Genomic DNA, 20,956 nt, shown 5'->3' on the forward strand with positions numbered 1-20,956 from the left:
GGCTTCAGATTGGTGCAGCACCGGCCGTTGCGGCCACTTGGGGAGTGAATCATCGGATGGAAGATTTCCCTCTCTGTCCCTCCTCCTCTTCATACATCTGCCTTTCTAATAAAAATAAATAAATCTTAAAAAAAAAAAAAAAGAACCTTAAGACCTCAGCTCGGGTGCCGCTCTTCGGCAGAAGAGGTCAAGTTTCCTTCCTGCACAGCACTTTGGTCCATCTGTGCCATTATGGAGTCTCCAGTGTGACTCTAGTGAATTCCTTCCTCTCCTAAGAGTCCTATCCAATGGGATTGTAGCTGTTTTGTTTATTAACTTACTCCCAGGGCTAAGCACACCATCTTAGTGTCACGTGTCCAGTAAAGTAATGCTGCATGAATAAACAAAATCTGAATGACTTGAGGAAAGATTTAGCAACAAATCCTCATCTCTGCTAATTGATGCTGGACCCCATCATCTTATCTTGTGTATTATTGCTCTCCTCTTGCTACCTATCATAAATGGGTACAGTTAGTATACCTGAGTGTCTTCAGGTGTGTAGGAATGGGTTGCTCCATGAATCTAAAACTCACTTAGCTATGCCACCTGTTTCTGTGGACTCTGTTCCTGATTGATGACTCACACCCAGGCTACGTCAGGAAACAAAGTGTAAGCCAGCTTTTCAAAAACATGCTGTCTGAGGAAAACCTCTGAAAAACCTGCATGCAGTGAACCATGGTATATTCCACACAGGGAAATATCATTCAGTGATGGAAAGACATGAAGAAACAAAAACATCAAAGGAATTTAAATGCTTGTGGCTCATTACGGAGAATTTAGTATGAACAGGAAGCATGGCCTGTAATCATTGCAACCGTATGACCTTATGAAATAGATGAAACCATGAAGACGGTAAAAAGATCAGTGGTTCAGGAGGAAGGGGGAATAGGTGCAGGGCAGGGGAAGGATGAGCAGATAGAGCACAAGGCATATACAAAGCAATCAAACTCCAATTTGACGCTGCAAGAGGACACACAGCATTATATCTTCATCAGACCCCATCCAATGTACAACACGAGCCATGAAACCTAAAGTGTAGGCTTTACTTCACAGCAGTGCACCAATATTGGTTACTTATCTGTAACTAAAGTGCCACGCCAATGCAAGATATTAATAACAAGGGAAAATGGAAGAAGTATAAAAAGCAACCTTGCACTGAATTGCCTTATAATTTAAAGAAAATTAAATCTTAGGTAGGCACTCAGCGTGGCAAAATGTGAGAGTACCGATTGAAGTGGGTACTGTTGAACGCACACTTTCTACACCCACAAGCTCAGCCCAGCCCTCACATTCCTCTCCGATAAGAACCAGGAGGATGGGGCCTGAACTGTGCAGGGAAAACGAGGCTGTCGGCTTCCCAGGCCAAGACTCCTCAGCCAGCCTGCTAACAAACATATCCTAGCTTTCCACAAAAAAATTCAAGGTGAACTCAACAACCTTTTGAAGGCAAACCTGAACCTGATAGCTAGAAGTGGAGATGCTACAATTACTGGCAAATGCTTCCTGGGCAGGACGGTACCTGAGACTCCCCGCAGGGCACCCAGACAGGGAGGAGCTGGTCCCACCAATTAGTGGACTGCTCCAGAGCAGGGCCTGGTGTCTGAGAGTGTTTCTGCGATAAGCAGAGGCCAAAGGGGAAGAAGCTGCCCCTCCCAGGCAGCAGGGAGGCCAGAGGCACGCATCGCCATGGCTACCTTGCAGAACCTGCCTCAAAGCCTTTAAGGAATCTTTGCTATTTCTGGAAACTGCACTGCAGCGGCTGCATTCCCCAAAGGCCCGCATTTCCACACTCTCACGCCCTCCTGATTATCTGAGGCTCAAATTAAATAAGGCAACAAGGCCCTGGTACCTTCCCGTGCTGGGTACACTCAATGACGCTCAGCTGGGAGGTCTGGAACAGACCCGATCCCAGTCATTTCAGTTTGTCGTAAATCCCATGTGTGCCCACAGCACAAGATGGGACATGATTAGCATACTCAAAAATTCCTAGCGGACTAGGAAGAAATACATCTTCCCTGTGTAATAGAGCCCCAGTTAAAGCCTCAGATTGTCTTTGGCCTTTCTATGTTATTATTGCCACAAAGAACACCCAGTCAGAAGCATTTGTATTGGTGCCAGAAATGAATGCTAGCCCATCTTTATTTTTTATTTTTTATGATTCATCTGCGGGCCTGGACCAATAGCCTAGCTGCTAAAGTCCTCGCCTTGTATGCACAGGGCTCCCATATGGGTGCTGGTTCTAATCCTGGTAGCCCCGTTTCCCATCCAGCTCCCTGCTTGTGGCCTGGGAAGGCAGTCGAGGATAAACCCAAGCCTTGGGACCCTGCACTCGCACAAGAGACCCAGAAGAGGCTGTGGGCTCCTGGCTTCAGATTGGTGCAGCTCCAGCCATTGCTGTTAGTTATTTAAAACAGTGTTAAAGTTCTAGTTCTAGTTCATACGATATTACAATATTATTATGCATAGCTAATTTCCGTAACTTGGTTCTTTACCGTGAGCTGAAAACACCAGACGCAACGAGGTATCTTTTACGAGGTTTATTCCAGTGGGGCAGGAACGGGATGGAGGTGGTGAAGAGAAAAGGGGGAAGGAGGAAGGGAAAGAGGAGAAGGAGGCCGGAAGGAGAAGAGAAAGAAAAAGAGCGGCACCTGAGGGTCTTTTGTCTGCAAGGTGTGGGGGGCAGGAATTGGCAGGGATTGAGGGCAGGCCCCAGGCGATTGGTGCCTGCAGGTGAATGCCTGGGGATGATTGGTGAGTGGACCAGGATAGGGAAGGGGCTAGAAGATTGGGGTGGGATTCTCAGGTGAAATGCTGGGTTACATCTAATTGGTGGATGGCTGGACTGGTGCGAATTTCCTGAGCTGTGAGGAAGAAATGGCGCCAGGTCCAGGGTGGGATATTCGAATAACTCCTTACATTTGCGGCTATTTGGGGAGTAAAGATCTTCCTCTCAGTTTCTCCATTTCTCTGTATATATAACTTTACAATAAAAATGAGCTAATCTTAAAAAAAAAAAAAAACAAAGATTCATCTGGTACCTTATTGGAAAGGCAGATCAGACTTAGAGAGAAGGGGAGACAGAGAAAGATGTTCTGTGCGCTACTGCATTCCCCAAATGAATGCTGGGCTGACCTGAAGCCAGGAGTCAGAAGCAACTTCTGGGTCTCCCACACGGGTGCAGGGCCCAGAGGCTTTGGGCCGTCCTCGACTGCTGTCCTGGGCCACAAGCAGGGAGCTGGCTGGGAGGCGGTGAGGCTGTGACATGAACCAGCATCAAATGGAATCCTGGAGCCTGCAAGGCAAGGATGCAGCCTTTAAACCATTTGCACCAGGCCCCCTCACCTGTTGGGTTTTTTTTTTCTTTCTTTCTTAAACAAGAGAGATGCATAATCTGACCTAACAATGCAATGTTTTAGAAAATGACAGAAATTAAATTTAAACTAGATCCTCCCAACCAACAATCAAACAACAACGACGACAATTCCAGAAAAGGAGCTTTCTCTGGCCAATGTGTGTTTTATTTCAGGTGGATACCACTTCATGGTTAGAGTGGTGCCTTCAAAATTGATTCAGCAACACCTGCGGAAAGCTGTCAGCAGTGGCATCTCCTCTGGCATAGCCCCAGTAGTGGCATCTCCGCTACATAGCCTCAGGAGGAGCAGTGGGCCCCCAGCAGACCAGGATGGTTATTCCCAGCATCTGGTTAGGGAGCTGAGATAGAAACCTCTGATTGCTTTCTAGCCTGAGGGGAAGCTGCGCTTCTAGCCTGAGGGGAAGGATGTCTTGGAGCAAGGAAGGGTGCTCAGACCAGAAAGCAGGCACTGTGGACACTCAATTCCTTAATTGAAGGCATACATGGTAGACTGGGACAGCAGTAGATCTCAATAAATTGTGTCTCCTTGTACATACAACCTTGTCCATTCTTTTCTCACCATGATTCTGGGCTTGTGTATGGGACTTGTTTTGGCCAGTGCGACAACAGCTCATGGGATACAAGCAGAAGCTTGAAGGCCGTGGTACAAGGGGACTCACCCTTCCTCTTGTTGTTTTAGAACCTCGTCAATCATTATGTAAAGGAGCACATGCTACTCTCCTGGAGATGATGAGCGGCCATAATCCAATCACCAGATGTGAGACTTCCATAGACCGTTCGGCCTCAGTTAAATCTCACGAAAGAGACCAGGAGAGACCGGAAGAACCACCAAGCTGTGCTCATTCAAAAACGGTGACCGCAGAGTTAAGAGCAAATAATTTGTGGTGGTTCATGTCACCAAGTTTTGGAGTGGCTTCTTACTCAACAATAGATAGCGTGCTACAATCTGAGGTCTTTCTGCCACCAAGTGAAGGAAGGAACAATGGGGAAAGAGACTATGACGAAGAAAAGGTCCAGCTGTCCCACCCATCACAACTATCTCAGCTGAACCCACAGATGTCCCACTAAGCCCAGCAGATCAGACAGGACCAAACAGATGAGTTAGTTCAGTGCAAGGTACCAACTCGAATTCGTAAACAAATAGACATGCTGAGGTGGTTTGTGACAGTCAAAGCAAACCCATACATAGCACTTTCTCAGCCATTCCATTCTCGTGTTGCATGCAGGGAGTATGTTTCCCATTTTGTACAAATTGCTATTTCAAGATTAATAAAAGTATTTCTTGACAACAAAATCTTGATTTTGTTTAGGCAGATAATTTATCCCAACTAAATGCTTACTTTGTCCATTTTCTTGACTGCTTGGTAAACCTAAGACTTAGTTGAAGCCACAAAAAACTGAAATGGGTTAAATTCCTTCTACTTTCTACCTTCTTCCTTACTGAAGCACAGAGAGGATGTCTGTAGCCATAGAGGCTATTTTGACACTCTAAGGGAGAAAATGTGAAAGAATCAGTGACGTTATGCCTGAGGTTGCTGCGCTGCTAAAACAATGCCAATGACCAGCATTTCTAGATGTTGTCGAACAAGAAAAGCAGAAATGTAGTCACAAGGCATCTATTTAATATGATCTCTGTTACACACAGCCATGATGACCTTAAAAGGAGCAACTGTGTTAGCTTTACTGTCACTGTGGTCAGAAGAGTCGTGACTCATAATTCAATCATCCCCTGGGAGAATCCTAGGATCACCACCTATACTGCATTGTAACAGGCCGATTTCCTCTTGCTCTTCAGGCAACAGGCAGACACAGTCCCATCCCTTTCACCTTAACATGGATGAGACAGGTGGCTATTTTCCAAAGTATTGTGTGAGGTTGTCTGGATTCAGCAGGAGGAGCTGCCTTCCTTTGACATTTTCTCACCCCTGCACCTACCAGGAACGTGGGAGTATCAAGCAGCATTTAAACAGCCAGGCCGATTACCCACCATACTCTAGCTCTCTGTTTCTATGCAATGTTGTGTATTATGTGCAGTATGTACACCGGAAATACGGAGCAAGGGAGACAGCAGCATACTAACTGATGAGAGCTTATTAACCAGCAAGGTTCTAGGTCAGAAGCTGGACAGCCATGATGACAACTGCAGTACACAATGGAATTAGTGGGCCTGGCATGTGGCCTAGCAGCTAAAGTCCTCACCTTGACTGTGCCAGGATCCCATAAGGGCACCAGTTCAACCCCAGCAGTCCTGCTTCCCATCCAGCTCCCTGCTTGTGGCCTGGAAAGACAATTGAGGACAACCCAAAGCCTTGGGACCCTGCACCCGTGTGGGAGACCTGGAAGAAGCTCCTGGCTCCTGACTTCAGATTGGCTAAGCTCCAAATGTTGCGGCCGCTTCGGGAGTGAACCATCGGACGGAAGATCTTCCTCTCTGTCTCTCCTCTTCTCTGTATATCTGACTTTGCAATAAATAAATAGATAAATATTTTTTAAAATGGAATTAGCCTGGATTCCTCTGACCACACACACGTCATCCAGTGATAATATCTGTGGGTATGCACATCATATGCACAGTACACACAAGCATGGCTGCCTACTTCTGAACACAAGCGTGGCTATATGTGTCTTTGGGGAGCCATCTGTTCTCTCTCCCATCAGCCTGCTCCTAGATTGGATTTCTAGCCTCTGGGCTGAATTGCTCTACCAGACCCTGGTATCCATGAGTGATTCTCTATTTGCCATCCTGATGCCCTAGTCTCTGAAACAGCATCTAACTTATTGGGGACTCACATTTTGCTCAAGCCTTGAAGTCCAGTCTTGCTGGCTACACATCTCTTTTTATTCCCTTTAACTTCTTGACTGTGAGCACTTATAGCTTCCTTCCTTAACTTATACGCTGAGAAAATGAGACCTAAGCGTGGGCTCAGGAAGGGCCCCAATGGAACGCAGACAATAATAAACCCTAGAATCACAACTCCAGCATCAGTGTAGGCACTGTGAAGCGGGGTGTGGCGAACAATCACCGACACAAATCCTGTTCCTGAACTGTGTTTTCTTGTGTTATATTTTTCCCTTTTAAGAAAAGCATCTAGTTTTGTTATTTTATTTATTTTTTTAAAAGATTTGTTTATTTATGTTTTTGAAAAGCAGAGTTCCAGAAGGAAAGAGACAGAAACACATCTTCCATCTGCTTTTTCACTCTCCACATGGCCACAGGAACCAGGGCTGGGCCAGGCTGGGCCAGGCTGGGACTCGATCCGGCACTCACACGGGCTGCCTGCGTCACAGGGTGCGACCTAACCATCTGTGCCACAATGCTCGCCTTGTCTGAGCTAATGTCTAGAGCCTCAGTTCCAAGTTCCATAAGGGAAGATAATATTGACATTTTAGAACAGTTTGGATTACAAAAATGCATGCAATTAATGCATTTTATTGGAAAATAATCTTCCAAATATTATGTTGCATGTTTGTGTTTCTCAAAGATAGTCATCCTCAGAAATCTAGATTTTTTTCTTTCATTCTGCAAGCATTTGCACACAGAGAGCCTACTCATATACAAAGGGAGGAAGGTGTGTGGATAACACTTTGTCCCCTGGAGGTAGAAGTTGCGGGTGTCAGCTGTAAGCCAGTGCCAGGGCCACGATGTGAGCTTCTTTCCATGCAGGTGCATTGAGAAACTGGGAGAAAACAGTATTTGCCTCCCTGACATTGACAATGTTACTGGCAGAGCTGGTCCAGAGTGGTTGTGATTGCAGGACCAAGGCCAAATGTGTGCTGCAACAAGAACATACATTTCCTGCCATATTTTTGCAATTATGCGCAGGCATCCCACTGAGATGATGGACTTTGCCCCAGCAGCTCAGCAGAGTTTTCTAAGTCCTAGGGCCAGTTCTACTGCCACTTTCATTTCTGGAGCTTTCACACAGAGAAAAACACAAAATTCCCCTGTGCTGCACCCAGGCATGTCCCCTGAGCCTCTGTGTGACCTCTCAGTGAAATCTCCAAGACCTAGGTCCCTGAGGAAAAATCTTCAAGCCAGCAATTCAGCAACAGGGCGGGGGATCCTTCCTGACTTCTGCAGACAGGGGAGCTTATATCACAATGCGAAATTTGTTCACCCTTATCAGAGCATGCAAAAACAAATTGCCTGATCTTTGTTATAGATCCAGCCGCTGGTGTCTGTGGATAGGTTTCCCTGTAAATCTCCAGCAAACTCTACTTGGCTGACTGTTCACTTTTGCTTGATGTCCTGGCTACAAACTCCTGGCATAGTCCTTCTCAATGGAGGGCACACTGGTTTTCATGGACAGGAGCATGATGAGAAAGGAAAGGGCAGCCAGAGTTTTAGCTGCACTGGAAACACACTGTCCAGATGTGTGTCTGTCTCCCAGCAGAGCAGTAGGGGTTCCACTGCCAGAAAGACCCTACAAGCCAGGTGAGTCTCAGTCTGTATAACCTGGGAAGCCACACGTTACTGTTCTTCAACATCTAGACTTTACCCCATTCACATCAGTTAGTATCAAATAGATGATCCCAAGTCGGGTAAGGAACTTGTCCTGGTGGGACCTGATCAGCATCAGTAACCCTGTGCCATATGTTCAGGCAGGGAATGGGGAGTCTCTCCATAAACCTAACAGGCAATTGAATCGTCAGATTAAAAGATCAGACACCTTGATCTCAAAGACAATAGGCCTATGGAGAATAGATATTTTTTAAAACACTGTGAGCAATGATAGCTACAGAGCCCTTGCTGTGCGCCGGGCATACTCCAGGTACAGCACCTCAAAGATTCCTGGTCAGGAAGATGAGCACTGTTAGAAATTCAGAGAGGTCAAGCAACTGGTACAAGGTCACACAGGAATAATACAAAGTGCTAGAATTAATCTCCGTGCTCTGGAAGCTGGGAACTCCAAGATCATGATACCGGCATATTCACCATCTGGTGAAGGTCTGCTTCCAGGTTCATCCTCCTCAGGCACTCCTCATTCCTCACCTCGAGGACGGGAGGGACAACGCAGCCCTATGAAGCCTCTTTGACAAGGACATGAATGGTATTCGTGGCCTGACCACCTCCAAAGACTTCACCTTCTAACCGTGGGAATGAGGGAGACTCAGGTGGCACACACACCCTCCGATCATAGCTGGTGAGTGTCCTGGTTTCTGATGTTATTCATCCAGTAGTTATGTGGTATTTTCTGAAGGTCCCATTTTCAGGGGGTTCTGTCTACCTCACCCCACCACCACACCAAGACTGTCATTTCAGAAACCCCTCCAGTGAGTTCTGGTGATCATTGAGAGCTTTACCACTTCTTGGCCCAGTCCCTCTGTTGCAGTTCATTTCCTCACCTGAATGCAGCCCTCCACTACGTGAAGCACTACATGCCTGCAAACTGCTTAGCTCAACATCTCCAACCATCCCCAGCAAGCAACGAACAATCACTAAGCACAGCTCGGGGAGGGGGAGCCTTCAAGAAATACATTTGTACCCAGCATTCAATGACTGTATCAGCAAGTCTGGGAACAAGCTCTTGACACTTTGCTGCACTTCTCCCAACAAAATTAAATAAACGTTCTCTTCAACTCAACAGTTAGAGTCCAATCGCTCACAGAAGTCTGTAACTGTGGTTAAATTTTAATACTAAGCAATTGACAGAATAATGCCTCAGGCACCTGCAGGATGCCTCATCAAAGAGCAAAGAATGCAACTATTTTCATTCCACTTCCCGAAACTCCAGTGCAAGAACCAACCCAGTTTAGAGAAACTTTCTTTTTTTTTAATTAATTTATTTTATTATATATATATATTTTTAATTACATTGTATTGTGTGACACAGTTCTATATAGGCACTGGGATTTCCCCCACCCCTCTCCAAACCCTCCCCCCATGGTGGGCTCTTCCCCCCCTCCCCCCCCATTGCGCAACCACAGTTCAGGTTTAGTTGAGATTCCTTCATTGCAAGAATACACCAAGCATAGAGTCCCAGCATTTCATTGTCCGGTCAAGTTCAGCGGCTTCTTGGGGAGACCCTCCCCGGTCCGAAGGCAGAGCCAACAGAGTAGAATCCCGGTCAATTAAAAGCCCCAACATAACATCAGCAACAATATATAACGTTAAGGGATAAATTGACAAAGTATTGAGCAACCAATTTGTCAAAACTGGATGCATGGTCTTAACTTTCAATATCAAGAGCTGCAACCAGGCCATTGCTACTTAGCTGGAGGTTTTGCTGAATTTCCAGTTAAAGACAGATCTAGGGAACTAGAGATCCCTGGAGTAGAACATTCCTAGTTAATTACCCTCTTGTTCTTTCTCATAATGACCTTGGGAGACAGGCCCGAGCCTTTGGGGTTGGTGGACAATGGAGGAAAAGGGCTTAGGGTGGCTTTGGTAGTTGGTGATCTGACCCCAGACAATCTGGGCCGGAATCTGTGAATTACTGGGCTTGGGACATTTGTCTGGAAGAACGGGGACTCCTTTTGACCTTGCCAAGTGGGGAAAGCGCCACATGAGGCTGGCATTTGGGGCCTGCAGGGATATAGATGTAGTGACCCAGCACAGCACACTGAAATCCAATTTATTCATCTTGGTTGGCATGGTCCCAGAGCCCTAAAGACTCGGACCCTCCCAGTGTAATAAATTCATTTGTCAAATTAGTCAGGGTCCCTGGGTTATCCCTCTGGTCCCCTTCCCCAACCCCCGCCACCACCCATTTTTAACCTGAGCTGTCCTTTGGAAGATGGCTGTTTTCTCAATGGGCTTCTTCTATGTCGGTCTATGGGAATGGCTGGCTTCTAAGTAAACTGACACAGAATCTCGGGTGAGCTGCTGTGGCTGAAGCATCCCCTCTCCCCCATCCCAGAAGAGGAGGGAGCAGGGCAGAAACACCTGCTTAGTGGCTGCATTTTGCCTCATCAAGAAGCTTGTCCTGTTGTCATTTGTGTTGTCAGTGGACAAAGTTGTGTGCAATATGAAAGTACCGAGTGCTAGAGCTCATAGTCAGACCTACCTGGGACTGACTGAAAATTTATCAGGGGAGGTGGCTCACAAGATCAGGGAGACTGAGAGGTCCTGTGTCAGGGTGGCTTCCAGTTGGGTGCCCTGGAATGCCAACAGAGTGGTTTTATTTACTCCCGAAGTCTAAGAACCAGGAAAGCCACAGTGGCAGATGCTCAATCTGATGCTTTGGGATGAAAACCCTGGGGCTTTTCTGTTGCTCCAGTAAGTCTTGAAGTTTCAAGCCTAAGAGCCTGTAGTATCAATGTCTGAAGTCAGGCAAAGAGGAGTGTCCCAGCCACCGAGGAGAGGGAGGCACGGGCAGGGATGGAGGAAAGCGGCTTTTTCTCTCTTTCTTTCTTTCTTGTTTTCTTGCTTGCTTGCTTGCTTGCTTTCCTATCCAGGCCCTTGCCAATCACATGATCCCTACTGAGGGCAGATCTCCTCATTCCGTGCACAGACACACACGGTTCCAGGCTCCCCTGGAAGCATGCCAACACACCCATCCAGAAGACAGACATTCCCTGTTCTCTGGGAAAACTTTCAGTGCAGTCAGGTGGATTTCCAGAACAAGCCATCACAGTTGGGGACCAGTGTCTCCAGCATTTCATGTTCACCAGCTACTCTTGCACACAGATGCAGATGCAGCTAGCTCTGAAAGGTTGCAGGGAAGTTAGGCAAGTCACTCAGTGTCTGCCACGCCATAAGCGTGCTCCTGACTCAGAGACAAATCCTCATCTTTGGGCACATAGATATGCCCAGAATGGTACAGCCACTGTAACATTGCAAGTGCAAAGTAAATATAGCTTTTATACTTGTACTTCTGGCTCAGTCTCTAAATCGTTACCCTGGCATCCCCAACTATTTCTCATGCTTTTACGACAAAAACCCAATTCAATGCCGTCGTGAAAACACGGGCCACAAAGGCAAATTCTCATGCTATAAAGCAAGAACCCCTCCTTCCCTTCACTGGAATCATCCATTGAACAGAATCACACTTGACCTCTTCTGCAACCAACCTTAGCACAATTCTTCCTTGATATTCTTTCTTGATTGTTCTTCTTAATAGATTCTTACGATTTTTTTTTCTTGTTTCTCCTCCTTGACCAACACTTTACTCTGTCCACTTCCTCCAGAATCCACTTAACACCTACAGTTTGTAAACTGGAGCTGATACTTGAAACTCAAAATCAGGTTTAGCAGGTGTCTCTTAACCGCCCCCTAGGATAAGAGTATTAGCCCCATTCAAAGCAGGATTCATTTCCTCCACACGTGTTTGCTAAGTGTTTATTGGTGCAGGATACAGCATTGCACAATGAGGGTGCAAAGGTGAGCTACCAAAGTCTGGGCTCCTGGAGGGACAGGAAATGAGTTAATGAGCAAACAAAATCAGCATAGTGAGCAGTATCCTGAAGGAGAGAAAAGAAGGCTAAAGAAGAGTGAGATCGGTAGCTAGCTAGTTAGCAAGGCTCTTTTAAAGACTTCAGTGCAGGCCTGAAGAATGTCAAGGACTTCACTTGGAGTAGGGTGAAAACATTCCAGGTCCAGGGAAGAGGCATGTCAAGGCTGGCAATAGCTTTAGGCTTGAGATGGACAGGAAACTAAGGAATGGCATGGCTTGTCTACACAATTTGGAAAGTGACAGAGATGAGGTTGGAAGGATAATGAAGTCAGACTTATAAATGATTGACAGAGCATCAAGGAGAAACCTGGAGTGTGAAGACAAAGGAAGTTGGCCATGCTGGTTGGTGCCTGAGTCAGGTGGGTGGTTCCATGTTATCCTGTTTCCACGCACTAATGTGTCTAACTCACTACCTGTGGGGCACCAGCACTGTGCTTACATTTCTCATACTCTATTTTTCTTCTTTATAAAATGATAATGATATTAACACTTGCCTCCAAGTTGAGGATTAGATGGATGATTGCACGGGCAGCTCTTAAGAGTGATGGTGGTGGGTGCAGTGCGGTAGCCTGGTGGCTAAAGTCCTTGCTTTACATGTGCCAGGATCCCACACGAGCACCGATTTGTTTCCTAGCAGTTCCACTTCCCATCCAGCTCCCTCTTTGTGGCCTGGGAAAGCAGTCAAATATGGCCCAAAGCCTTGGGATCCTGCACCTGCATGGGAGAAGCGAGAAAGCTCCTGGCTCCTGGCTTTGGATTGGCTCAGCTCTGGCCATTGCAAGCACTTCGGGAGTAAATCATCAGACAGAAGATCTTCTCTGTTTCTCCTCCTCTATATATATCTTACTTTCCAATAAAAGTAAATAAATCTTAAAAAAAAAAAAAGAGTGATGATGGCTGCAGTGAGACCTCAAAAACAAGAGCTAAACCTGTTTCTTCCCATCTCCACAATTCCTGTATCCTCTGGCTCAAACCTCAGAAACCCAACCCCATCATGTCTACTGGAAGTGGAGGTTTGCTTGATCATCTCAGATGCATAAAGCCACTCTGTCAGCCTCCTCCTGGGCAGGAAAAAGCTTGATACCTTGGTCGATCTGTACTTTCTACAGGTTTGTTCAAAAAGGCTGACAAAGGCCTTCAGAAGGTTGCCCAACCAGCAGGGAGCAGAGCAGCCCGCAACATTATCAGTGGTGTCCTTGTTCTGTGACAGCGTCCTCAACTCCAAGACACATGGAATCGCTTCTTCCCAGTCTTGACTCTCAAGGTTGTGCTGGGGTATCTGCTTTGCTTAGATGCTGAACACACAGCCACCCTGGAAGCTGCTTCTCTATTTTCTTCTCCTTGAGATTGTCCTTTGGAGAGAGACATTCACTCTAAAGGTAGAGTTACAAAGCGCATGGTTATGTCATCCCCCAAATTCATGGCTGACCTTCCATCTTTTAAAGGGAGAGTATTAAGAGTTAGAGCCTTTGGGGTGATTAGATCATGAGAGTGGTGCCTGCCTAGATTACCGCCCTTTATACAAGGGAGCCAGAGAACGAACTCTCCTTCTTTCCCCCAATGTTAGGACACAATTAGATGACAGCAATTTGAAGCTCAGAATAAGACCCCTGACAGAACCCAACCATGCTGGTGCCTGACCTCAGAGTTTCGGCATTCCTAACAGTTGAGAAATACATTTCTGTGTTTTGTGCTTTGCTTCAACAGCCTGCCAGCACTAAGACTGCTGCATTTATACCGTTGAGTCTTTGGGCTGCATCCTGCATATCTTTGCTCTTGTTCTTAGAGGAATGGCAAGGTCATTGCACTCTTGCCCTTGAGAGTCAAAGAGGTAACATCCTTCCAGACAGAGATGCCAGGTGCTATTAACTCAAGTAATGCATTCCATTGAACCCAATAGACTCAAAATGTTGTCATTTATACATGTGAACAATAAAAAAATGTGTTACAAGGTATTTATGCACTATTTGAAATCTGCATTTATTTTTGAATTTTCAACACATTTCAGTTCAGATCAGGCACATTTTGGATGTTCAGAAGTCCCAGCATGACTAGCAGCTACTTGGCTGGGCAACATAGAGCTGTAATTTCTTAGAGATACCAGTTGTGTAGCCTGAACCCTTAAGTCCTTTGAAAAACAACTATCTAGTCCACAGTGCCTGGTCTATTAGAAACACTTAATATATTAGAATTAATTTTCTTATTTTCAAATTGAAAATTGTATATGTTAATACTTGGTTGTGAGGCTGAATGGAGTCACTCATAAAAAATTCTTCCGTTTCTTCACACAGCCACTCTTGTAGGGAACTAAATATGTGCCAGTAGTATTCCAGGAGCCGGGGTGGCTCAGGAAATGGAACAAGGACCCTTGACTCTGTGAGGCTCATGGTGTCACTTGGAGTGAGTGCAAACAAAAGCTAAATAGTAGGTTACACATGGTACCCCAAAGCAATAACTGTGCAAAATGGTAGTGGTATTGCAAAGAGGAAGTAGGAACAGGCACGGGTAGACATTTAGAATTTGAACTAGGATTGTCAAGGAAAGTCCATCAGAATTTTAATGCCTGAGTCAAAATTTGCCTGAGAGCAACACCAGCAGACTATGTGAGGGGAAAGTAGCACAGACACAAGGAACAGAATGTGCTAAGGCTTCGGCAGAGAGGCCTTCTATTTGGAAGTCAAAGTAATGGAAAGAGGAAGAAGTGGGAAGAAATAGAACTGTCTTTTGGTTCATTCTCCCAACGAGGTGTAACAGCCAGAGCTGGACCAGGCTGAAGCCAGTAGCTAGGGAACTTAATCCCAGTCTCCCAGATAGGTGGCTGGGACTTGGATCATGCTTTGTTGCCTTCCAGGCACATTAGCAGAGAGCCAATTTGGAAGTGGAACAGCTAGGACTCGAACCAGCCTTGAGACAGGATGCTGGTATCATGGGTGGCAGTGGCTTAATCTGCATGCTGCAATGCTAGCCTCACCATTGTAATACTTTGGCCTTAGGTCTGGAACTGGTTCAAGGAAAGCCCACAGAAATTAACCAACCAAAGTTTCAAACCTTTTGTGGGTTTTGGCGTGTTCCAAGCTGCTCTGCCGAAAGCCATGCTGAATTAATGCTGTCATGCTCCCTTCTGTCCAAGTTGTTTTTCCTGGAAATACGCAGAATGTCCAAGGAAAGAAAAGGAGGTCAGGTTGGCACTATCAAAGCATTTCTCATTATTGACAGCCTGGCCTTCTCTCTGCATATCTCATCCTCCTCTTCCTGCACAAGGAGTACAAAATAAAATTCTTAGAATTTCGATTAAAAAAATCCTACATTTGGATTTGCAGATATGCCAATATTTGGATTTGCAGAGCTGTAATTTAAGCCCATCTCTCCCTTGGAACTGCCTGGTAAAATGCATCTTTCATGAGCTTCCTGCAGGAGCCCAGCTACTAGCTCAGACTCTTGAACATAAATCAAATTCTGGTTCAACATCAACCATTCGATATCGGGGCCTCCTAAAACAGCAGGCCTCTGAGAGAAGCAAGCCTCAGTGTCTTTGCACTCGGTGTACCCTCTGCCAGGAAAGGATTCAAATCTTCCTTGCTGGTGACTTGGCTACAGGATTTAATGCCCAAAGAACTGGCAGCTTGAGAGGGCTTTGGCTTCCCACACCTGTTGAGGGACCCCCATCATTACCCTGACCCACGGGGCAGCCCAGCTCTAGCTCAGCCTACTTCGGGAGCCTGCTCTGGTGATCTGAGCAAACCATGGAGAGAGACACAGAAAAGGATGGTATTCTGTTGCCTCTGTGCTTCCCTCCTTCACCTGAAGGTCAAGGACAATTCTGCCAGGCTGTACAGCTCCTTAGCCAGGGTTTAAAGTCAAAGACAGGTGGCTGTGTGGGATAAGGGGAGCAACGTTAAGCCAGGACCTCTCCAAGATGAAACACTCCTCACCTGTTGTGGACACTCGATTTTATTATTACTATTTTTTTTTTTTAACATTATAAGGATTTAAAAAATTTATTTGAAAGACAGAACTGTAAAGGAAGAGAGAGGAAGTGGGTGGAGAGAGAGAGTGCTCTTCTTGCTGGGGAGTCAGGGGGAGGCCAAACCAAAGCCAGAATCTGGAACTCCATCTGGGCCTCCCATGGGCGTGACGGGGACCAAGTACTTGGGCCATTTTCTGCTTTCCTAGGTGTCTTAGCAGGGAGCTGGATTGGAAGTGGAGTGGCTACAGTGTGGCCCAACGCTCATGTGGCATGCCAGCATCATGGAAAGCTTAATCAACTGTGCCACATGCTATCTCCAGCCACAAAAACAAAGAGGAGCAAAGCAGGCCAGAATGCTTGTTGCCTCTTTTTGGTAGGATGAATTTATGTGGCTGCAGCCATAGGCTTAACCTCACCCCAAAATGGGGAGTCTGAAATGAGCCCTGGACTAAGACGGTTGCTTGTTCCTGCTCCCCTGTCACCTCTCTGACCCATCCCAGCCACATCTCCAACTCCACCCCTGTGACAGTGCAGTGATGGGAACAGAAAGGCACCAGGTTGGGCTGCCAACTGTCACAGGTTGCCTAGCCAGGGGCTTTTGGTGTTAAAACCAGAAGTCCTAAGCAACCCAGTTCAAGTAGGACACTCAGATCTGCCAGTGTCCAGCTGTGCACATGCACAAAGGTGCACATTTAACTTTCTGAGGAGTCTTCATATGCAAGGATTAAAATAAGCTGTTAATCCACTCTCCAGGAACGTTTTGAGGGACCCTTTTATATGCTGGTGCTCTGGCAGCTACTTAACACTGTGTGAGAAACAGACCTGGAGCCAGCTAGATTTAGTTTTGAATCCAGTGTCTTCCCTGGCAACAGCCAGTACAGTACTGACTGTACTGGCCCTTCGCATTCTGATGTGGGAGGCATACATAACAGCCCTGGCATGGAAGCTCAGTTAGATGCCTACAGTAACAGTTCATCCTTCAGTCTCCAGAATAAAATCATGATCTGAGGCCAAGGTAGTGTGACAGACTAATCCTCTGCCTGCCTGCCTGCCTGCACTGCCAACATGCAATATGGGCACTGGTTCATATCCCAGCTTCTCCACTTCCAATTCAGCTGTCTTCTTACAGCCTGAGAAAGCAGTGGAGAATGGCTCAAAGCCTTGGAACCTTGCAGCCACATGAGAGACCTAAAAGAAGCTGCTGGCTCTTGGCTTCAGATTGGCTCCTCTTCGGCTGTTGTGATCACTGGGAGTGAACCAGAGGATGGAAGACCCCACTCCGTCTCTTCTCTCTGTTAATTTTCCTTTCAAATGCAGATAAAGCATTTAAATAAGCCATCATCTGGCTCTTACATGTAAATCAAGAGTGATGACATGTTTAAAGCATTCAGGATTTATAAGGTGCCTTCATATGCAATGACTCCTCTTTTCCATGCTGTTAACTAACTGTGGTCCAAAAATATTAAGTAAAAACTTACAGAAATAAGTAGCTCCTAAGTTGTACATTGTGTGTCATTCTGAATCACTTGATGAAATCTTGCTCCGTTTTTCTCTGTCCCAGCCAGACCATGCACCATGCTTTGTCTAGCGTGTCTGAGCTATATATACTACCTGCCTCTTGGCCAGCAACCGTCTTGGTTAACAGATCAGTTATACAGTTAAGTACTACTATCTGAGGTTTCAGGTGTCTCCTGTGGGGCTTGAAACTTACTCTGTGATGATAAAGTGGGGAAGCTACTGACACGGGCTCATGGACGTGACCAACGCTGAAGCAAACGGGAGCCTCTCTTTGGAGATAGAGAACCGAGGACCCTGAGTGGAGAGCAGACATCCTGATGGTTGTGCCATGGATGAATACCACTCCGGGGCAGGTGGTCAGCCGTCTGCTGCTGCTCCTGAGATAAACTCAGGCTCAGCCTAGCGAACGGCCAGAACTCCAGATTCCTCCATCACATCATTTGCCTGCCCACTTGGACCCTTTTGTGCATTCTTAGAGAACCATTCCCCTTCAACTCAGCCCTGTCAGGTAGAAACGACAATTCTCAATTGTTCACCACTGATTTAGACAGGAATACTGTGAGAGTGATCAGCTGGTATGCAGCACAGCTTGTTTTTATTGAGTGCCTCTTCCAAAGAGGGCTGTGCGATGTGACACTTGGATCTCTGCTGGGGAGATAGACCTACACTAGCTTAGGATTCAAACCCAACTAGCAGAGTTCTCTGTTGAGCAGCTTCTCTGGGGAAAGATGTTTTCTAAGGCTTCCTCCTTGCCTGGTGTCAGCCAGGAACCTGTGTAAGGGTCTGAAGTTATTTATCAAGTGAAGGAGAAAATCCAAGTTTTTGTGACTTCTCAACTTTTCAAACCGTTGAAAACTATTGCAAATGTACTAAATAGTTATTAAAGACCAGCAACGCCTGTCTGAGAATATTTGTGCAACCTCTGACCGAGTGATCAGATGGAGACAGAGATTGATAAGGTCATTTGTGCAAGAACTTGCAGCATACTCCCTCAGCCATGTACTCACTCCTTGCAAGCAGTGCTTGTTTCATCTCGGTCGAAGATGCAATAAGCATCTATTGAGCACCTGCCAAGGCCTATGGAGGACTCAGCGCTTGTTCCCTCTGAGGCTCTAGTTGGGGAGGAATGCTGTTCAGCCACTATTGTGCCTCTGAATACAGCCTCCAGACAGATGCAATAATAGATAATCCATTGTGGGAGATGCTAGATAACCAAGTGCTGTTTCCTCACCTATCAGACCTCTGACTGAATGCTGGTAGCAAACTGTTACACTATTGTATCCTTGCTTGGATTTGCCATCCCCCATCAAGCCATTCAGTACTGCCCAGGGACAAAGGTCCCTGCCACACCTGCCACCAGCTGGCCAGTCCTTGTCCTTCTAAGCCTGATTCTCTCTTTCATGGTATCTGAGTGGGCTCCCTTCAGATAGCAGTAGCTTCGGACCAGGTGTTATGGAACGATTCTGGGCTGTTGACCTGGTCCCTGGGCTGCAGGCCAGTCTGAAGGCTTGAGATTGTACCAGCATAGCACACTGGTGCTTGAATCTTTAGCATTGTGATCCAGGACTTGCTGAAGAACTGCCTTCCATCACTGTGTGACAAAGTTGACTCTTTGGGCTTAAAGGCACAGGCGTAGATTGACGATCAGCGTCCTCTGCACATCATGGCACCGTGAGTTCCTGTTTCCACTGTTTAGTACACAATGAATAAATAATAACGTCGCCTGGAACAATGTAGCCAAATGAAACAGTGATGGAAAACCACGTGCAGGTCTTGGGTTGCATGGTTCATCAGCACCATGCCCCTAGTGAGCAATCGAGTTCCCTGAATGGAGTCCCACCCTCCACCTGCACACAACTGCACGTGAAAAGATGTGCAAACACTTTGGGAACCTACAGTGCACGTGTGTGTGTGTGTGTATGGGGGAGAATGTGCTCTCCCACACCACCAGCAAAGAAACCCATCCTGGGCATGCGCTTACTCGTTTCCAATTTAAGGTCCATTCAGCAATTCCTCCAACCCTGGCTCCCACGCGGAGCAGCCCTAACTGCTTACTTTTTTCTTTTGCAGCCAGACCAACGGGCGAGTCTGGAAACCACGGAGCTTATGAAATTAACTGTGTACTAACTTCCACAATACAGCGTCGCTGTTGGGCGCCAGCCAGGCACCAAGTCTTCGTTCTGTTCTGGCCCATTTTCCTTCCTGTGCATTTTTTTTTTTTGTCCTATGCCAAATTTCCCTACTCTTTATTCTGCAAATACATCTCAGCTGAAGTACTTTTAAACTATCCTGGCAAAGAATCCCTTCCCAGGACCTTTAGGGCAAGGCATGCAGTTTATGAAAAAAACAAACAATAACAAAAGCCCAAGAAGGAAAAGTCCCTGATGACGGTTGTTCCTGTTCCAGGTGCTTTGATTAAAAGGGAAGAGGCACAAAACACCAAACTTTCCTTCTTATCTCTATGGTGGCAGGTGGCGATCACGTCTAACTTTTCCCAGCTACAACCCGAAGACTTAAAAAAAAAAACCCAAACCACGCTAGCGGGAGCTCGGCGGCTGAAGCAGAAGACCAGCCCCGCCGCCAGCAGCCAGCAGGGTGATTATTTATTTACCAGCGGGATTTAAACCCGCTCGGGCGGGGGGCGTGAGCTGGGCGGAGCCCCGCGTCCCGCGTGGGCGGCGCAGGGGCGGGGAGCCCGGCGGCCGGGCGCCGAGCGGGGGAAGACCCGAGCCGGGGGAGCGGGCGCCTGTCTCTTTAAACGCCACGGGCTGCGCTCCCGCCCGGGAGCCGGATCTACAATCCCGTCCCTCCCGCTCCGGCGGTTGCGGCTCGCCGGCCGTGGAAGCCGAGCTGCGCGCTCCTGCCCCGGCTGCTCCTCGCGCCACACCTCCCCCGGGAGCCGGCGAGGGCGGCCGACGGGGAGCCGCAGCCCCGGGAGGAGGCCGGGAGGAGAGAGGGGGAGGTGTGAGCAGGAATTGCACCCCCCGCCCCCCGACATCCACCTTCCAAGTCTCGGGGCGCCGCGCCGCCGGGTGAGACATGCGCCTCTGCCCCCTGGCCAGCCTGCTCGCTGCCGCCTGTGCCGGGAGAAGACGGCCCGCGGGGCCCGCGGCTGCAAACTCGCCCTAGAAGTGCGTGGGTGCGGCGGGGACCCCTCCCCGGGGCCCGCGGCCGCCACCTCGCCGCGGCTGAGTTGGCACAGGTAACCCGAGCCTGAGGGCGGGCTCGCGGGGGAGGGGCCGCAGGTGCACCCGGGGCCGGTGGCGCACCTGCTGGGACCGCGCCGCGGGGGGTCTCCCTCCCCGCCCCCCACCCCGGGCATGGAGGCTTCGTGGGCACACCTCGTGGGCGAGTGGGGGGCCCGGCGGTGAGGGTGGGGGAGTTAGGAGAGGGGCGCCTCCGAGCAAAGTTTCCTTTGGCGTCTCTGCTGCCAGGTCTTGGCAGGTAGGGCGCGGGCGGAAGCCGTAGGAGCTGCTGATGCAATTTTTTTTTTTTTGCCCGAGGGCCTGGCTGGGAGCGAGGTTGCCCTGGAGTTGCCAGGGCTCTTTGTGCCCGTGACCTGAGAGATGGGGCCGCGAGGGGAGGCTTGCTAGCCCGAGTCTTCCCCTAACATGGCCCCAGGTGTTGGGCCTGGAGCAGCTTTATCTTCCCTTCCTCTACAGA

Source organism: Ochotona curzoniae, unplaced genomic scaffold, assembly GCF_017591425.1.
Source record: "Ochotona curzoniae isolate NIBS_2020 unplaced genomic scaffold, NIBS_Ocur_1.0 contig_3190, whole genome shotgun sequence".
Classification (NCBI taxonomy): domain Eukaryota; kingdom Metazoa; phylum Chordata; class Mammalia; order Lagomorpha; family Ochotonidae; genus Ochotona; species Ochotona curzoniae.